The 22,351-nt window shown below is 35.9% G+C and overlaps 1 pseudogene; it reads right to left on the reverse strand.

Moving 5' to 3' along the window:
- Positions 1-20,852, reverse strand: part of LOC108317056 — a 170,250-nt pseudogene extending 149,398 nt beyond the window's left edge.
- Positions 20,853-22,351: the final 1,499 nt, after the last annotated feature.

Below are 22,351 nucleotides of genomic sequence, written 5' to 3' on the forward strand. Positions count from 1 at the left end.
AAAAAAAAAAGAAGAACCTATACCCCTTTTTTATTCTATGAATCCCCAGAGCCAGGTAAGAGTCTAAAATAATAAACAATAATAAACATTTAACAATTGCTTAGGTGAGAAGAAACAAAAAAGATACAGCCATGCAGAAGATACACGGGTTATCACAGACAAGCAGGTCGCCAAATATTGGATCTGCGGGAACACTTATAAATGATCTACTTCAGTGATTTCTGACTATACTCCTCAGAGCCTTTGGGTTCAAGGAGGACAGGCAGTCAGGAAGATGCTGGTTCCTTCCACATATCTTCTCCACCTCTGCATCAAACAGATCAACTTCACTCTTACGTGTTTTTAACATATAGAGTTGTCATATAATATTTTATTTGTGGGAGGCGAACGTCTGAAAACCTCTATGCTGAAAAATAGCCAAATCCTGATGCAGTCCTTATATTCAAATACAATCTTTTCCTAAAATCACTCCCAGCCTACTGATTGAAAGAAATCACCCCTAACAACTCACTCTGAAACCCCAAATCACATTAATTTTATGATTCCTTGATTCCTCCACATCTAATCAATAACCACATCCTACTATTACTCCTTTCTTATTTTATCCCGTTTTTTCCATTCTCACTATTGTCAGTTTAAAACAGATTTAGACCCTTCTTATTCCTGAAATTACAGCAACTCAATTTACTTCCTAAGTTGCTTTCTTAACTCCAATCTCCCCTTCAATAAATATGCCCATGTTGGACTCATCTTTCTCACACAGTACTTTCATTTTAACCATAGAAAAAATATCTGGCAGATTCTAGTTTTACACTATAGTAAAAACCAAGACCAAGCTCCCATCTCTGACTTTTGAAATCCTCTTTCTATAACCTGCCAAAACTACCTACTCAGCCTCTTAGATTTCCTTCTTCTATCAGATCGGGTTTTTTTTTTTTTAGTTTTCTCAAAAGTACATTGTAATAATTTAAGCAGGATATTTTACACTTCTGTCTATCTGGAGATACAAAGTAGTATGTCCTAAGTTACTGAAGACAATCAAACATAGCATAATAGGGCTCCATGTTGCCAGTTTTGCAAGTTTACACTATTGGAAGGATCTTTATTTCTTCCCATATTTTTTATAGTTTTCAGCTCCATTAAGTCATGGCATACCATTCCACAATTACATAATATAAAATTCCTGAAATTCTGAAAAATTTTAAATAATGTATAGCTTACAAAATGCAATTTATAGATTAACAAAAAAGGAGGCTCAAAAAGTAGGCAATGGTTGGACATGGTGGCTCAGAACTTTGGGAGGCCGAGTTTGGCAGCTCACTTGAGGTCAGGAGTTCGAGACCAGCCTAGACAACATGGTGAAACCTCATCTCTACTAAAAATACAAAAATTAGCCAGGTGTGGTGGCATGTGCCTGTAATCCCAGCTACTCAGGAGTCTGAGGCAGGAGAATCGCTCAAACCTGGGAGGTAGAGGCTGTGGTGAGCCAAGATTACACCCCTTGCACTACAGCCTGGGTAACAGAGTGAGACTCTATCTCCAAAAAAAAGAAAACAGTAAGCAATGTGTTCAAAGTTACACTGCTAAGTTAATGATAATGCTGAAAATAGACTACCAGTTAAGATCAGCTCACTGCCTTTTTCTTATGATCAGCTACTACTCCAACTATTTTCACAGAAGGCCTTAAAATTCAACAATTATGAGAAATGATTCTAGAGTCACAGTGCTGGAGTTTGAAAATAGGTCACAATGCTTACTTGAAAACAAAATTTGTCATTCCATGATACTAATTTTAGCTAGGTATCTATCTATGCAGTATGTAAGACTCATTCACTTAACAAACATTTATCAAGAAGCTACCATGCGTGAGAGATACAGTAGTGAACAAAGCTGACTAAAATACATTTATGAAGAACACGCATCCGTAGTGGAGAATGATATATGAATGAATAAATGAATATGTAAATTACATGTTTACAGTGTGACACAGAGATAAAGCTATGAAGAAAAATGAGGTAGAAATGGTAAGTAGAGAAGGGAAAGGTTGCTACTTCAAATATGGACATTAATGAGGTCTTTGATGATGAATAGAGCTTTAAGCAGGAAGAGAGAAAGAAGATATTTGAGGAAAGAATATTCTAGCAGAAGGTAAGCACAAGAGTGAAAGAAACAGAGATCAGAAAAGCAGTGAAAACTGAAGACACATAGCCCATCATAAAATATGTGACTTTTACTCTGAAGAAAATGAGAAGCAATTATAGAATTTCAAATTATCAAAGTAAAAAAAAAAATCTGATTTAAATATTTAAAATTTCACTCTGAATATTATAGGAAGAATAGAGCAAGGGGTTGGGGCTAGAAATGAAAGACAGGAGCAAAAGCAGTTACAGAAAGACCTATTACAAGAATATTGCTTTAAATCCAAGTGAAAGATAGCGATGACTAAGAGCAATATGTAGCAGTGGAAAGAAATGTGAGCTGTGAGAGAGTTAAAGATAACTCCAAAGATTTTGACCTGCTGGGAGTCAAGAATTGCCAAGCAGAGTGCTAAGATGAGGGAGAGATGGCAGCAGGAACACGTCTGAGGGAATATAAAGAAGCTGGTTTTGTCTACAGTAAATTTGAGAAATCCACCAGCCATTCAGGTGGAGAGAGAGGTATAGAACTGATTTTGATATGTGAATAAGGAGTTCAGAGGAAAGCTCTATGTGGAGTAGTCAGAAACAGTTGGGTATATGGTATTTAATACTGAAAACCCTAGGACTGGATGAGATCAACTATATGTTAAGTTTAGATAGAGAAGGTAAGAAACAAAGGCTGAAACCTAGCACAGTCGATTGTTCAGAGATCCAGAAGAAGAAAAGCAACCAACATCTAGGAGATGAGTAGAAACGACTAGTGAAGTTAAACGTAAATGAATAAAAATAAACCAGAAGACAGAGATATTCTGGAAGTCAAATGAATTAGGGTAAACAACTGTGTCAAGTGCTATTGACAGGTCAAGGAAGAAAGGACTGGAAACTAGCCACTGGATTTAGTAACATAAAGGTCACTGGTGAACCTGAGAAGAGCAGCTTTGGTGGAGGGATCAAAGGAAAAAATATGATGAAGTAAATTTTAGAAAGAATGGGAGGATAAAAACTGGAGATAGGGAGAAATTCCCTTGAGAAATTCTGCTAAAAAGGAAGCAAAATAATGAGATGGTAAATGAAAAGCAATGTATGATCTAAATGTTGTGTTTGTTGTCTAAGATGAGAAAAAATCATGCAAGTCTGTATGTCATCTGTGGCAAGTCTACTGGTGACATTTTTCAATAGCATGGGCTCATTTCATCTCTGTGCACATTTTCATAATTCTCACAACATTTTAAAGTCTTCACTATTATCGCAACTGTTATAGTGATTTGTGATTAGTGATTTTTGATGCTACCACTGTAATTGTTTTGGGGCACCAAGAACCAGGCCCATATAAAATAGTAAACTTAACTGATACATATTGTTTATATTCTCACTACTCTACCACCTGGCTATTTTCCAACTCACATCCTCTCCTGGAGCCTACCTATTCCTTGAGATGTGACAAAATTGGAATTTGGCCAGTCAACAACCCTACAATGGCCTCTAACTATTCCAGTAAAAGTCTTACTTCATCTATTTTAAATAAAGAGCTAAAAAGAATTAAGCTTAGTTAAGAAGGTATACCAAAAGCCAACATAGTCCAAAAGCTAAGCCTCTTGTGCCAAACAGTTAACCAAGTTGTGAATGAAAAGGGAAAGTTATTGGAGGATATTAGAAGTGCTACTCCAGTGAATACAAGAATAATAAGAAAGCAAAACAATCTCATTGCTGACATGGAGAAAATTTTAGTGGTCTGGGTAGAAGATGATACCAGCTACAACATTCCCATAGCCAAAGTCTAATCCAGAGCAAGGCATTAATTCTTGTCAATTCTATGAAGACTGAGAGAGGTGAAGAAGATTCAGAAGAAAAGTTAGAAGCTAGTAGATGTTGGTTCATGGGGCTTAAAGAAAGAAGCCATGTTCATAACATAAAAGTGCAAGGTGAAGCAGCAAACAATGATGCAGAAGGTGTAGCAAGTTAATGAGAAGACCTAACTAAGATCACTATGAAGATGAAGATGGCTATATAAAATAACCGATTTTCAGCCAGGTGTGGTGGCTCACTGTAATACCAGCACTTTGGGAGGCCAAGGCAGGCGGATCATGAGGTCAGGAGATCGAGACAATCCTGGCCAACATGGTGAAACCCCATCTCTACTAAAGATACAAAAATTAGCCAGGTGTGATGGTGCATGCCCATAGTCACAGCTACTTGGGAGGCCGAGGCAGGAGAATCACATGAACCTGCGAGGCGGAGATTGCAGTAAGTGGAGATCGCGTCACTGCACTCCAGCCTGAGTGACAGAGCAAGACATTGTCTCAAAAAAAAACCAAACAGATTTTCAATTTTTATGGTAACCAAAATAACCTTCTATTGGAAGAAGACGCCATCTAAGACTTTCATAGCTGGACAGGAGAAGTCAATGCCTGGCTTCAAGGCTTCAAAGGACAGGTTGACTCTCTTGTCCTCTTGTTAGGGGCTCATGATTTTAAGTTGAAGCCAGTGTTCATTTACCATTCAGAAAATTCTCAGGCCTTTAAGAATTATGCTAAATGTACCTTTCTTTTGCTTTCTAAATGAAATAACGAAGCCTGGATGACAGCATATCTACTTACAGCATAGTTTACTGAATAATTTAAGCCCACTGTCAAGATCTACTACTTAGAAAAAAGATTTGTTTCAAAATATTACTGCTCATTGACAATGTAGCTGGTCACCCAAGAGCTCTGGTAGAGATAGACAAGGAGATGAATGTTGTTTTCATGCCTCCTAACACAACATCCATTCTGCAGCCCATGGATCAAGGAGTCATCTGAACTTCCAAGGCTTATTATTTAAGAAATGTATTTCATGAGGCTATAGTTGCCATAGATAGTGATTCCTCTGACAGATGTGGGCAAACTAAGTTGAAAACCTTCTGGAAAGGATTCACCATTCTAGATGTCACTAAGAACATTTATGATTCATGGGAGAAGATCAAAATATCAACATCAATAGGAGTTTGGAAGAAGCTGATTTCAACTCTCTTGAATAACTTTTAGGGATTCAAGAATTCAGAGCAGGTAGTAACTGCTGATGTGGTAGAAACTGCCAGATAATTAGAAGTAGAGCCCATTGCGTGACTACAGTGCTGCAACCTCATCATCAGATTTGAACCAATGAGGAGTTGCTTCTTATGGAAGAGCAAAGAAAGTGGTTTATTGAGATGAAATCTACTCCTGGTGAAGACGTTGTGAACATTGTTGAAATGACTACAAATAATTTAGAGTATTCCATAAACTTAGTTGGTAAAGCAGGTACAAGGTTTGAGAGAACTGAATCCAATTTTGAGAGAAGTTCTGCTGTGGGTAAAACGCTATTAAAGAGCATCGTGTACTATAAAGAAATCTTTTGTGAAAGCAAAAGCCAACTGGTGCAGCAAATTTCATTGTTGCCGTATTTGAAGAAATTGCCTCAGCCACTCAAACTCAGCAGCTGTGAACATCAAGGTAAGATCCTCTACCAGCAAAAAGACTAGGACGTGCTGAAGGTTCAGATGGTCATTAGAGCATTTTGTAAAAATATTTTTGTAATTAAGGCACGTATACTGTTTTCTTAAGAAATAAGGCTACTGACCTGTGAAAGGAAAATAAATCTTGGGACCTCAAAATCACTAAGCCAAAGGGAAAAGACAAGCTGGAAACTGTTAGGCAAATCTGCCCTCCATTTGATTCCTAAATAAGACAGCTACAAAGACAAAAAGCTACATACTACACTCACAATTTGCCCACAAGGAAATTGCTTTTGGACAAAGGACAGACAGAACTCAAGTCATACTTCTGCTCACCTGAGACAAATGCATATCTGATTGCTTTCTCTGCCCTATTGTTTCACTAAGCCCAACAAAGGCATAAAGTGACTATTTCTCTACCCTGCTCTCACATATAAATTTTGTCTTCAGTAAAAGGCTAACAGGCTTAAAAGAATGCAACCATTTTTCTCTTATCTACCTATTACCTGGAAGCCTCCCTCCCCTGCTTCAATTTGTTCTGCCTTTCTGGACATGAACTAATATATATCTTACACATATTGATTGATGTCTCATGTCTCCCTAAAATATGTAAAACCAAGCTGTGACCCGACCATCTGGAGCACATGTCATCAGGACTTCCTAAGGCTGTGTCATGGATGCATCCTTAACCTTGGCAAAATAAACTTTCTAAACTGATTGAGATCTGTCTCAGATACTTTTGCATTCACAGAACATTTAATAAACTACAGTATAGGGTAAATGTAACTTTTATAAGCACTGGGCAATCAAAAATTCATGTGACTAACTTTATTGCAGTGGTCTGGAACCAAACCTACTATATCTCAGAAGCATGTCTGTGCTTGCAGTCTTTCCCTTAAAGATCCAAGACCAGGTCCAATTACAAGAAAGGAAAAGGGAAGAAAAGGGAGCAAAAAGTAAAGCAAGCTTCCAGCTGAGGCAGTCTCTTTCAAGCACCCGTCCCAATAGTCTCCCACCCAGTGACTTTCATTTGAACTGACCATTCCACAAAGGAGCATGGGAAAATGTGCTTTTTCATTGGACTAATTTACTACATTTCCATATTTTAAATAAAGTAGAAAAAATTTTAATGAACCAAAATTTCCCAACATAACTGTCTCTAAAACAAGCATAAAAGTTACAAGCAAATACTTATATGGTTAAAAAAGAAACTAATTTTGGCAAATGTAAGTAAGCTTTTATTTCTTAATGTTCTACAGTATCTCAATACCCATCTTTGTGAGGTGAATTTATAATAGTAAGGCTCTTACTCTCTCCCCTGCCCTTTCATGGTCCTCATCATTTATCTCTATGTTTATTTTTTTAATACTAAGGTTATTATGATTCACATTATCTCCCTTAAATACAAACAAGGCACTTATGTTTTAGCCATAAAATGACTCTAAAATCTAAAAACCAATAAAAATTGTTTTTAACTATGTTCTGTGTTTATCCAAGTAGGGGACAACAAATATATCTCCTTCAGTGTTTGTTCAATAACATGATCCCTACGCCAATTAAAAGAGAATTCTTCTGCCAGTCACGGAGGCTCACGCGTGTAATTCTAGCCCTTTGGGAGGCCAAGGTGGGCAGATCACTGGAGGCCAGAAGTGCAAGACGAGCCTGGCCAACATGGCAAAACCCCGTCTCTACTGAAAACACAAAAAAATTAGCTAGGCATGGTAGTGCACACCCGTAATCCCAGCTACTCCAGAGGCTGAGACAAGGGATTCCTTTGAAACCAGGAGGCAGAGGCTGCAAAGAGCCACTATCATGCCACTGCACTCCAGTCTGAACCACAGAGTGAGATTCTGTCTGAAAAAAAAAATATATATATGGACTTTTCTTATGCTGTATCAATTGCTAAAAATCATGTTTCATTTCACTATACTTGGTTATTCTTCCCTGAACTTTTAATATAACTTTTAGGGCTGGAATTTTACTTGTTTTCATTCTTTTTATTTAAAATGAAAAATATATCTCAATGACTTTAAGTTTTCTGCTCACTTCATCACAGATTTATTAAAAGCAGTTTCCTTTTCTTCCTGGAAAATGCTTTCGTCCTGAGTTATGGGTTCTAAAACTTCACTCTACCTCCACTATGAGAGAGAGAGAGAGAGATAGAGAGAGAGAGAGCGCGCGCGTGTGTGTGTGTGTGTGTGTGTGTGTGTGTGTATTGACTCTATTCTCTAGTTCCCATAACTTTGTTTTTCTTGATTTTCTTCCTTATTTTTTGGAGAAATTCTTCAAGAAACTTCCATAGGATACATAGAATGTAGCACTAATCACTTGAATACCTAAAAATAGTCTTTTTCTGTCTTCAGGGCTGACAATTTGCTTAGGTATTGAATTCTACATAAAAATAGCCTTTCCTTACAATTTTTAGGACATCATTGTCTTTTAGGATCTACTGTTGATACCTGTTTAAATATCATTTTTTTACCTTAAATATCTTTCTGTTTACAGGTGATATCCTTACCCCATCGTGGATGCATTTACATGATCGAAATTATACAAGGTTGTTTCCAGGTAAAGCCAATTTATTTTCCAAGGATAACAAAACCCAGATACACAACCAGTACAAGAAAGGAAGCCAATTTTGAATGTAAATACAAAAATATACTGGTTTGGCCAAACAAATGACACCAATCCCCCACCAACATTCTAAAATATGAAAGTCAGAAAGATAAAACTGTGTTTGCCACACAATTCAATTAGCATATACCCTGAAGAGTGACATGAATCTACTATTGCTGCAGTCTAAGTTCACTCATGATTCGTTTAGCGCTAGCCTCTCACCACAGGAAACGTGCCTGGAAGAGTTGGAGTATGCATTGCTCAAGCAACAGGACCCCTAAAGGCAAACATTCTGATGATGAACTGAATATAAAGTAAACTACTGAATAAAGCATATAACAAACATTATTTTTAATGAGTTAATGTCTTTAACATATAAAAAGCCATGTAAATTTAATATGAAAAAAATGAATGCTCCAAAAGAAAAATAAACTTTTATAATTCACAGAAGAACAAACATAAATGGCCAAAACATTTTTTTAATGTTTAACATTACTGAGGGGACATAAATTAAATAACCTATCATTCTTCATTGGCAAAATAAAACAGATAAATACTGTGTTGTAATTTGTTGGAGAAACAAATATTTACAGACACTGCAAATAAAAGGAATGAACAAAACATTCATAAATCAATTAGGTAATATTAATCTAAGTGACCAATTCTGCTGAAACAGTAATCGAACTTTTAAGGATTATATCCTATGATAATTAATCAAATTATTAAGAACAAGGGAGTCCATTAAATGTTGGTTATATATTAAAAACTGGAAAAAATCTAAATTTCTATAAGTTTTTAGTCTAAGTCACACAAAAATTATTCCAAATTCTGAATTAAGACAACAGTCTTTATTACCAGATCGCTATCATTTTAAACAGAAGATAAGTTCTCACCTGGGAATTCATTTGAAAGCTGGTATTAAAAATAGGTTATTTCAAATTTCTAAAATACATTTAAATTTACATAATTTACTACTTAAATATAATCAGTCATGTCCATAACATCAACAGCATTCAAAAGCCTTTTGAGATTGTGAAATGCAAAAAAATAAAAAACTCAATAGACTAAAAGCAATTAACTCCAGGAAGAGATTTTAAACAATAAACCAATGTATAAATGAGCAAACATAGCTCACAGCTACAGTATCAAACGATTCAGTGACCACCCAAGTACATAACAGCTCAGAAGGAAAAATCAGTTTTCTATAACACCTTATGAAAAAAATTTAAATAAGTGACCACACACATTCGCAATCAATGCAGAGTGGAGTGAAAACAACAGAGAAAAAAATAATCTAAAAATGAAGAACAAGTAAAAATTGCCAAATGGGAATGTAGTGTGATTGACAGTATTCAGAAAACTAACAATAGTAAAAGCTAGTGCAAGAAAATCAGCATTACTTGGAGAAAGGAAATCAGCATTAAAGAAAAGAATTAGATACAAAAAAAATGAAAAAATACAGAAAGGAAAGAAATACAGAAACTTGTGCCTAATAATTAAACTCAATGTAAAACACTGAAAATAAATATTTAAAGATGGATCATAAATTATAGACTATTTTGAAATAAAGGCTAAAAAGCTAGCTGTGGTGGCACATACCTGTAATTCCAGCTGCTCAGAAGACTGATATGGGAGGATCACTTGAGGCCAAGAGTTGAAGACCAGCCTGAGCAACACAGTGATCTCCTATCTCTAAAATAAATTATATCATGTTAGCTGAGTGTGTTGGTGCATGCTGGCAATCCCAGCTACTCAGGAGGGTAAAGGAGGAAGATCACTTGAGCCAAGGTGTTTGAGTGAGCTATGATCATGGCCGTGCACTCCTAACTAGGTGACAGAGCCTTCATTAACACTGGGGCCAAGACCTGCTGCATGTAGCTCCCTCACGACCAAGAATTGGCACTCCATGTCCCTTTTCCCAGAGATACCATGTCTGCAACCAGCGGAACCACCATACCTAGTGTGTCCCATCCCAGACCTGAGAATCACCCTTCCCTGTGGCTCCTACTCCCAGGAAAGCTGCACAACAGCGACAACAAATACCCACATCCTAGGCCACAAAGCCAATTGCAGACACCACTGATGCCAAATAGAGCTGAAGAAATCAACAGAAATATAAACTACCACTACTGCATTAACTCAGAACTAAAAATCAAAGCCTACCCAACCAATATGCTAGGATACAACTAGCAGAAAAAATGTTATCCCTAAGAAAACTATTATATAAAATATGAAGAAGTGATTGTCCCACTAGATTCACAGAAACCAAGGTAAAGACACAAGAAACATGAAAAAGCAAGAAAATATGAAACCGCCAAAGAAAAACAGTAATCCTCGATGACAGGCCCTAATAAAAAGATAACTATGATATGACTAAAAATGAATTCAAAACAATAATCTTTAGAAAACTGAATGAGATAAGAAAATACATAATTTGCCCCAATCAAGAAAAAACATATGATCTACAAGAAAAATTACATAAAGTGATCCATATTGGGGAAAAAATCTTGGGAGTTGAAGAATTCAATGAATAAAACTTTTAAAAAGTACAATTGAGAGCATTAACAATGGACTAGATTAAGCAGAAGAAAAAAATTCTACATCTGAAGACAGATCTTTTGAATTAATCTAGCCAGACAAAAAGAGAAAAAGAATGAAGAAAGCCTATAGCAATTATGAGAAATCATTAAGCAAACAACAGTCACATTATGGAAGTCCCAAAAGGAGAAGACACGGGAAAGAGCATAGAAAATATATTTAATGAAATAATAGCTGAAAGTCTGGAAAAGAGATATAGACATCCAGATTTATAAAGCTTAAAGGCCAAATAGACTGAACTAAAAATATCTTCTCTGAAGCAGAATATAGTCAAACTGTCAAAATTCAAAGACAGAGAGAATTCTAAAAACAAGCAAGACAAAAGTGTCAAGTCACATACAAGAGAATCCCCAATAGACTAACAGCAGATTTCTCAAGAGAAATCATGCAGTCCACTTTGAAATGTTATACTCAAAGTGATGAAAGGTGTGGTGGTTCGGGGGATAGTAGCCAAGAATATTATACACCACCAAAGCTATCCTTCAGAAATCAAAGAGAAATACAGACATTCCCAGAGTAGAAAACTGAGGAAAGTCATCATGACTAGACCAAACTTACAAAAAATGCTTAAGGAAATCCTACATCTGGAAGTAAAAGGATAGCAACTATCATCATGAAAACACACAAAGTATAAATAAAACTCACTGATACAGCAGATACACATGAGAAAGTGAAATAAATCAAAGCTTATCACTACAAAAAAAACCCCACAAAACTGTAAAAATTTTAAGAAAGGAAAAAAGTATATATAAAACAACCAGAAAACAACAAAATGATAGGAGTAAGCCCTTACTTGTAAATAATAACTTTAAATAGAAAGTTTAAATTCACCAATTAAAAGACAGCCTGGATGAATAAACTGAATAAATTTTTTTGAAAACAATGCAAACATAACTACCCATAAGAAGCTCACTTCAGCTATAAAGACACACATAGACTAAAAGTGAAAAGATGCCAAAAGGTATGCCATGCAAATGGAAATTCAAAATGAGCAGCAGTAGCTATATTTATATCACCTAAGACAAGCTTTAAGTCAAAATAATAAAAAGAGACAAAGAAGGTCATTATGTAATGATAAATGGATCAATACTGCCAGATGATATAACAGTCATAAATATATTTGTACCTAACACAGGAACACCCAATATATATTTAAAAATTATTGGGCCGGGAGCGGTGGCTCACGCCTGTAATCCCAGCACTTTGGGAGGCCGAGGCGGGTGGATCACGAGGTCAAGAGATCAAGACCACGCTGGTCAACACGGTGAAACCCTGTCTCTACTAAAACTACAAAAAATTAGCTGGGCATGGTGGCGCGTGCCTGTAATCCCAGCTACTCAGGAGGCTAAGGCAGGAGAATTGCCTGAACCCAGGAGGCGGAGGTTGCGGTGAGCCGAGATCGCGCCATTGCACTCCAGCCTGGGTAACAAGAGCGAAACTCCGTCTCAAAAAAAAAAAAATTATTATATCTAATGGGAGAAACAGACTCCAATACATGTCTGGAGGACATACATACAGCCTGGAGGACATTATGTTAAGGGAAATAAGATAGGCAAAGAAAAAGAAGTACCACATGTTCTCATTCACATGTGGAAACTAAGAAGTTGGATCTAATAGAAGTACTGCATAGAATAGTAGTTACCAGAGACTGGGGAGGGCAGGGAGAGTATAAGATAGGACAACTTTGGTTAAAGGATACAAAATTATTCTGATTTGATCACTACACATTGTATTTAAATATTGCTCAATGCCCCCAAAATATATACAGTTACATCAATGAAAAAATAAAATAAAAAGATGAAATGTAGAGACCTAAATAAACTTTCTGCATTTCCTTAAAAAGATAAAATGATGATTATCATTAGACTAGAATAAGTCACATGTATGTAAACCCAAAGCAACGACTAGAAAAATTATCCAAAATATAGTCAAAAAGTCAAAAATACTACCTATATTAATCTGGCCAGGCATGGGAGCTGATGCTGTAGTCCCAACACTTTGGGTAGCCATGGCAGGTGGATCACTTGAGATCAGGAGTTCAAGATCCACCTGGTCAACATGATGAAATCCTGTCTGTACTAAAAATACAAAATTTAGGCAGGCATGGTGACGTGCGCCTGTAGTCCTATCTACTCTGGAGGCTGAGGCAGGAGAACTGATGGTATCTTGGAAGCCAAGGCTGCAGTAAGCCGAGATCATGATGTTGCACTCCAGCTGGGTGACAGGGCAAGACTTTGTCTCATATGAATAAAGACAGAATCGAAAAAATGTTCTAGTATGCACGGAAAGGCAAGAAGAAAGAATCAGAGAAATAAGAAATAGAGAAAAATAAACAGAAAACAGTAAATAAAATAGAATAAATGCTATAACATATTCATAATTAAGTGAAAATTGTTGAAATATACCATTTAAAGGAGCAAAATACATAAAAACATGTGAAGGTAATCGTTTGAAAGCAAAAGCATGAAAAATACATAACATTCAATATTAATAAAAAGCAGAAGTAGCTGTGTTAATATCAGATGAAGTGAATTTCAGAGCAAAGAAAATTACTAGACTTGAGGAAAGATGTTACATAATGATCAAAGGAGCAATCAACTAGGAAGACATAGGAAACTAAACAAGCAAAAACAGAGTCTCAAATATATAAAGCAAAAACTGACAGAGCTGGAAGAAAAAAATAAATTTATCCACAATTATACATGGGGATTTCAAAAGAGCTATCTTAGCAACTGATAAAAGTACTAGTGAGAAAATCATCAAGAATACAGAAAATTTGAACAACACATTCAGCAAAATCAAATTAAAACACACAAATACTCCACCAAAAAGAAATGCCCATTGAATAGTCACCAAGATAGACCATGTTCTGAGCCATGAAGCAAATCTCAACATATTTCAGAGTTAAAATCATACAGAACATGTTATCTAACCATAATTGCATCAAACTATTAATCTATAACAGAAAGGTAATGAGAGTACCTCTAAGCACACTTCTAAATAAATAATCCATGGGTCAAAGAAGGGTTACAAAGAAAGTCTGCGATTCATAAAACTGAATGAAAATAAAAACACAACACATCCAAATATGTTTGATGCAGCTAAAGTCATGAGGAAAACGAAACTTGTATCACTACATGGTTACATTATGAAAAAAAAAGTCTCAAATAAATGATCTAAGTTCTTACCTCAAGAAAATAGGGAAAAAGCAAATAAACCTAAGCAGGCAGATGGAAGGAGATCATAAAGATAAGACATAAAATTAAAAGTAGGAAAATAGTAGAGAAAATTAATAAAAGAACTGGTTCTTCGAAAACAGATGAATAAAATTGATAAAACTACAGGAAGACTAACAAAAATAAAGACAAAAATCACAAATGCCAGGAATGAAACACTAATAGATAAAATATACAAATCACAAACACAAGGAATGAAAAAAAAATCACCACAAATCCTGCATCTATTAAAAGATTAAAAAGGGAATACCATAAACTTTAGACTTACAAATCTAACAACTTGGGAAGAAACAAGCCAATTCCTTGAGAAACACATGCTACCAAAATACAACCAATGTGAAATGAATAATTATGAACAGTCCTATAACAATGTTAAAAGTTGAATTGAATTGGAAAGCTCCCCTCAATTTCAAAAGAATTATCTAGGTCTAATTGGTTTAAGTGGAGAATTCAAAATTCTCTAGGCCTAATTGGTTTAGGTGGAGAATTTAAGTAAACTTAAGAATTAACGCCCGATTTCACAGTCTATTAAAAAAAAAGAAGAGAAAATGCTTCTCATTTTATAAGGGGAATATTACTCTGAAACTAAAACCAGACAGAAAAAGATTACTGCAGGCCATCTTCTCTCACGATTACAAACATAAAATACCTATAAAAAATTAGCATATCAAATTCAAACATATATAATTATATATCCTAATAAAGTGGGATTTATTCCACGTGTGCAACATGGTTCAGTATTCAAAAATAAAGCTAAGCAAACAATCACATCAACAAGCTAAAGAAGAAAAATAATATGAACATATCGCTTGAGCCAGAAAAAAAATGTGACAAAATCTAACATTATTTCATGAAGAGAAACTTTCCCAACATGATAAAGAATATCTACCAAAAAATGACAGCTAAAATTATTCACAATGATAGAAGACTAAATGCTTTACCCCTAAAATTAGTAACAAGGCAATGATGTCCACTCTCCCCAGTCTCTCTCAACATACTGCTGTTAAGTTCTAGCTAGTACAACACCATAAGAAAAATAACAAGCACACAGACTGGAAAACAAACAAAATATAACTGTCCCCACTTGCAAATGACATTATTGTCTACACAGAAAATCACAAAGCATCTACAACAACCTGGAAAAAATAACAGAGTTAAATAAAGTTACAGGATACAAGATCAACATACAAAAATCAAGCTGTTTATAAATGCTAACAATTAACATGTGAAAACAGAAATTAAAATACTCTAAAGAAATTATAATAGTTCCTAAGACAATTACTTAGCAAAATATAAACAAGAGTTAAATACTCAAAGGTATAAAATGTTGATGAAAGAAATCAAAGACAACCTAAATAAACGTAGATACATTTTGTGTTCATAGATTGGAAGACTAAACATACTGAAGATATTAATTTTCTCTAAATTGATACATAAGTTTAAGGTAATTCCTATCATAATCCCATCAAGGTTTTTTTCTTTTTGTAGACATAGCGAAGCTTATTCTAATTTGTGGTGCTTTTCTCACTTCATGATCACCACAATAACTTTAAAAAATAATAATTTGTAGAATAGCTACTTCTAGAACAGCTAAAACAGTATTATAAAAGAAGAACAAATGAAAGGATCCACTTTACTTAATATAAAAGTCTACATATAGCTATAATAAAAAATACAGTGTGATAGTGTAGATGGACAAAAACATAGATCAACAGAACAGAATGGAGAATGCAGAAATAGACCAAACAAATAATGGCTAAGAGATTTTTTAGAAGCTTACAAGTGTAATTCAATATAGGAAATACAACCTTTTCAACAAATAGTGATAGAGCATTTGAGCATTCATAGGCAAAAAAAAAAAATGAACCTCCACTTAACCCTCACAGTGTATATAAAAACTAACTAAAGAATGTATCACAGGCCTAAATGTAAAACATAAAACTTAAAAAAAAGTGTGGGGGGGGAGGGGAGGGAGAAAAATCTTTAGAATCTAAGGCTAGGATTGACACCAAAAGCAAGATCTGTAACATTAGATACATTGAACCTCAGCAAAATTAAAAATTTTTGCTATGCAAAAGAGCCTGTTAAGACGATGAACAAACTATAAACCGTAAGGAAACCACTCAAAGCTTGACAGTAAAACTAGAAACAATATAACTAGAAAATGAAAGACGGCCTGAAAGGACATTTCATGAAAGAAGACACACACTGGCAAATAAGCACACGAAATGGTGCTCAACATATTAGCCAACAAGGAAATGCAAATGTAAACCACAGGAGATTATCACTCCAGGACCATCAGAATGGCTAAAATTAAAAGAAAAAAAAAATTAAACATACAGTTACCATAATAACACAGCAATTATGCTCTTGGGTATTTATTCCAGAGAAATGAAAACATGTGTTCACACAAAATCCTGTATATAAAAGTTCACAAAGGCTTTATTTTTAATAGCCCAAAACTGGAGACAACTCAGATGTCCTTCAATGGGTAACTATTAAACAAATGTGTACATCCACACCATGGAATACTCTTATCAATAAAGAGCTAATAGCTACTAATGAATGCAACAACATGGATGAATCTTCATGGAATTATGTTTGAGTAAAATAAATCAATATGAAAAGACTACATATTTTATCAATCCATTTAACATTCCTAAAATGTCAAAACAAAAGAAATAAAGAACAAATTGTGGTTGCCCTGAGATAGGAAAAGAGGTAGAGAATATGAGAAAGAGTTGGTTGAGGCTATAAAAGGGGAAGCAACACAAGGAATTTTATACTAATAGAAATGTTATGTATCTTGACTGGAGTAGTAGATACATGAAATTACGCATGGAAAAAAGAATAGAATTAAACACTAAACAAACACACAAGTACAACTGCAGAAATCCTAACAAAATCAATGGATGTTATCAATGTTAATACTCTAATTTTAAAAGTGTACTACGGTTTTACAAGATCTTATCATTGGGGGGAACTGGATAAAGAATACGCAGGATCTGTCTGCATTATTTCTTGCAACTACATTTAAATCTACAAATATCTCAAAATAAAAAGTTTAAATAACTAAAATGAAGAAACAGAAATTATACAATCTCTCATTGTAAAAGTTCAGCAAGGTATGTTTTACTAAATTCCTATGTGCCTAGCAATTCCTATCTAAAATTTCAGATTCCCAGAATTAAAACATCAATTACAGAACATTTTTTATAACTATATAAATCATACCCAACAAAACCCCTAAATTTCATATTTAATAATTTTCTCTTAATCTGACAGATACCTTCTCAATTAATGTTAGCCTCTTAGATAAACTGAAGCTAAGTTGCAAGCTATATCGAATTCTAGCAAATTGTGGACGAGTAAAGTTTAAAATTACCAAATATTTACATTTAACTTCAAGGATACTTTTACTACTGTAATTATCACATCATGACATAAATTACTGCGAATATAAGTATAATCAAACCTACTTAAGCTCTACTTAAGTACCATTAAGCACTAAATTACTAGTTTATTTTAAATTCCTCAATCTAAAACATTAATATAATCTTTAATAATGATAAATTACAAGTCAGAATCCTAAAAATGATACAAAAACTTGTCTAGAGTAAATTACACCAATAAGCCATAATAAAATGTATCTAATCTTAATACATATTATATATACATATTAAATGTAGAATATATTATGTACCAAAAACAAATTAGTTGAACACTCCATAAAGAACCAAAAGCAATACATTTTTAGTTAGAATTCATTCGCAGGATTGAAAGACAAATATAATATGCATATATAAAATGTAACTATTATTAAAACTAACATCATTTTTACCATTCGCTATCTGAGGTTTTCCTGTTCCCATTGTATAGCCTACTTAAAGATGCTCTCATTTACCACTATGTAAGTACTCCCACTAAAAGGCATAAAATCATCTCAATGGGATTGTTAAAAGATCTATAGTACTTCATGGTTTGAGCAGAACAAACTATGACATGATGAAAGAATGTTTCTCACTGTGTGGTTCTGTCACCACCTAATATTGAGTTTACTATTTTAAAAAAATGGGAGTGACACTCTACACAGTATAGTATCTTAGTATCAATACATCTTCAAAAAATTTAAATCTCTATATAATACTGTCATTTGACAAAAGGATGAAAGTGTTCATTTAAAACTACACCCAACAGATTTTAGCAACTATTAGTCAAGGCAAGAGAATTTTTAATTTATTATAGTATCTATCGTTCCCACTACAATGAATTTTGATGCAGAAAAAAATATTATCATTATGTTTACTTATGAACACATAAAAGGTCCCATCCATTTAAGTTATTAAACTTTTAAAAATATACAATATGCAAGGTGCTGTGGCTCACACCTGTAATAGCAGCACTTTGGGGGGTCAAGGTGGGTAGATCACCTGAGGTCAAGAGTTCGAGACCAGCCTGACCAACATAGTGAAACCCTGTCTCTACTAAAAATAGAAAAATTAGCCAGATGTGGTGGTGTGTGTCTGTCATCTCAGCTACTTAAGAAGCTGAGGCAGGAGAATCACTGGAACCTGGGAGGTAGAGGTTGTTGTGAGCCGAGACCATGCCATTGCACTCCAGCCTGGGTAACAGGAGTGAAACCCTGAGGAAAAGAAAGAAAGGAAAGAAAGAGAGGAAAGAGGAAGGAAAGGAAAGAAAGAAATACAATCTATACTGTCAGATACGATTTTCATGTTCTTCACTAACAAGGCCAAAGGAACATTTAGGCAAATACAGCTACTTTATTTAATCTATATTTTGTGAAATATGTTATATGCCTTAATTTTCAAAACTAAGAATCAACAGCAAATCATTACAGATAGCTACTGTATCATAATTAATATTGGTCCCAGCTAGATCTATATGAAATTTATCACTCATAAAAATTAGTATTTCTTTCCGTTCCACAAATGGAGAGAGATTAACTGGATGGATTACACTTTCTTCTACTATCTTCTTCCTCATCACTGAATAGGCAGTACACTAGCATGTGTTTTAGAAACCCTGCAAGTATCTCGGAGGTTTGCTTCAAGTCTAATAATATTAAGTGTATATAACAATAATCCACTCTTTCACATAGATTGCTTTAGAATAAAATATACAATTTAGTAAATTTCAGTCTCATCACATTATTAAATGCATATGAAAATATCTTTTACACTCACATGTCAAACACAATGTCAAAAGACCAGAAGAAAGAACAGCCTTCCACACGGTTGTGGTAATTTATCAATGAAACTAAAATACACATTAAAACATTCTCTACTCCACATAACAAGCAAAAAACATGGAAAAAATTGTTTAGTACAATGGCAAAGGGGGGATAAATTTGTTAAGGAGAAAAAAATTAACCTGGACACTGTCATCTTCACAAGACATATATACAATGTGATCATCAGATATCTAAGAATAAATCATACATTTTATTGAGCACTTACATTATGCCAAGTAGTGTGCCCCTTAAATTTATTAGTGAATTTCATCCTTTCAATAATCCTATAATTTTACAACAGATATATGAAGTCCAGGAAATGGTGGTATTTTTCAATTGGGCATATTAAAACTATAAATTTTATTTCAGAATAGTAGTCCTATTTTAAGGTGCCTAAATTATTTTGTTTTCTGCCACCAGGGGATGTACACTATACAATATGACTCTAAGCATACTACTATATATATATATATATATATATATTTGTGTGTGTATACCTGTTTACTCAAATACAGAAAAAAAATTAAATTTTAAGTCTGCATGATGACTGAATATGGTATTATGCTTTGCTGATAAAATAGGCTTATTAAATTGTCATGCTTTGGGAGGCTGAAGTGAGAGGACTGCTTGAGGCCAGGAATTTCAGGCCAGCCTAAGCAAAATAGGAAGACCCCCACTTCTACAAAAAGACTTTTAAAAACTACCTGGACCCTGTGGCAAATGCCTGTAGTCCCAGTGACTCAGGAGGCTGGCGGGCAGGATGGGGAATGGCTTGAGCCCTGTTTACGGTTATATTGAGCTATGATCATGCCATTGCACTCCAGCCTGGATGAACCTATAATCCCAACTACTCAGGAGGCTGAGGTGGGAGGACTGGCTTGAGCCTGGGAGATGCAGGTTGCAATGAGTCGAGATAGATCATGCCACTTCAATCTAAGCAGCAGAGCAAGACTCTATCTCAAAAAAAGAAAAAGAAAGCTATTACATACAAGCTCAAGAATTTAAAATAAGCAGAAAAAATGTAACAATGTAAAAGAATCTTAAGAAAACTTCTATAACATAAAAAAATACAAAAAGTGAAAAACTCACTGCACAGGCTTAACAAAGTAATCATATGAAAAGAAATAATAAAAATATGAATGGAAATCACATAAAAATTAACCAAACCTAAGCCTGATCTTTTTAAAAAGTTTATAAAATCAATAAATTACTAGTTAAGACCAATGGAGAAAGAGAAAAAGAACACAAATTATGAACCTCGGGTGGGTCCAAGGTGGCCGTTTAGGAACAGCTCAGGATTGCAGCTCCCAGTGAAAGCGCAGAGGGTGAGTGGACGCCGCATTTTTATTGCCCACAGACTAGGAAATTCCCAGGCGGAGGAGCTCCACGGGTCGCCAGCGCCGCTGTTTCGGCCAGCGCAGCTGTGTCGGCCTGCGCGGCTGCTTTGCCAGCGCCCCGGCACATTGGTTGTCCATACAAAATACACTGGTCCGGGTACCCTTTTGGCTGACAACTGGAGCCACAGGAAGTCGCCCATTCATCTGTTTAAAAAGGGGACTGAGCAGGGAACCAGGACAGTACATTCCAGGGCAAAAAAAGCGCCATGAATCTCAGTGCTGCTGTTTAAGCCAGCGCAGTGAGTCGCTGCACGGGAAAACACACAGATGCCGGCACCTCTTCAACAGGCGCCTGGAACACCGACTTAAAAAAAAAAGGCTCTGAGGCAGGGAGCCAGGCGATCAGGCTCGGCTGGTACCACCCCCACAAAAGAACAGCAATCAGAAACTCTCTGGATTGAGAGTTTCGCAGCAAGCGCAGCTGAACCCAGGACGGTCCAGCTCCGTGGGGGAGGGGCGTCCGCCATTACCGAGGCAGCCTGCCACTACAGAGGTAGTCAGCTAATGCTGAGGCAGCCCACCATTGCCAAGGCAACCTGCCATTGCTAAAGCAGCCCGCCGTTGCCGAGGCAACCCGCCACTATGGAGAGACTCCGCCTTAACAGAGGCGGGCCACCATTGCCGAGGCAGTTCTAACTACACCCATATAAACAGGACTGCAGGGAAGTTCACTTAGCAGCTGGGCGGAGCCCACAGCAACTCAGCAAAGCCTCTACAGGCAAACAGTGACTAGGCTGCCTCCTTGCTGGGCAGGGTAGCTCTGAAGGAAAAAAAAAGAAGGCAGCAGCATAACAGAAACTCATAAATAAAGCCCTAAATCCCCGGGACAGAGCACCTGGGAACAAAAAGTGGTTTATGAGTTCTGCTGCAGCAGACCTAAAAGTACCTGCCCAGCAGCTCTGAATGAACAACGGAGCTCACAGCTCAGCATGTGAGCTCCTATAAAGAACAGACTGTCTCCTCAAGCAGGTCACCGACCCCTGTATATCCAAAGAGCCACCTCATAAAGGAGAGATCAGACTGACACTTGGCGGGTATCCTTCTGGGACAAAGATAGCAGAAGAATAAAACTGGTAACAACCCTTACTGTTCTGCAGCTGCTGCAGGTGATCCCCAGGCAAGCAGGGCCTGGAGTGGACCTCAGCAGACCTACAGCAGAGGGACCAGACTGTCAGAAGGAAAACCAAGAAACAGAAATAAACTCATCATCAACAAACAGGACGTTCACTCAGAGACCCAATCTGAAAACGAGCAACTACAAAGATGACAGGTGGATAAATCCATAAAGATGGGAAGAAACAAGTGCAAAAAGGATGAAAACACCCAAAACCAGAACACCTCTACTCCTACAAGGGATCACAACTCCTCACCAGCAAGGGAACAAGGTTGGATGGAGAACGAGTGTGATGAAATGACAGAATCACACTTCAGAAGGTAGGTAGTAAAAAACTTCTGTGAACTAAAAGAACATGTTCTAATCCAATGCAAAGAAACTAAGAACCTTGAAAAAAGATTTAACGAAATGCTAACGAGAATGGACAAAATAGAAACGAATATAAGTGAATTGATGGAGCTGAAAAACACAACACTAGAACTTCGCGAAGCATGCACAAGTATCAACAGCCGACTTGACCAAGCAGAGG

Source organism: Cebus imitator, unplaced genomic scaffold (genome assembly GCF_001604975.1).
Source record: "Cebus imitator isolate Cc_AM_T3 unplaced genomic scaffold, Cebus_imitator-1.0 Scaffold197, whole genome shotgun sequence".
NCBI lineage: Eukaryota > Metazoa > Chordata > Mammalia > Primates > Cebidae > Cebus > Cebus imitator.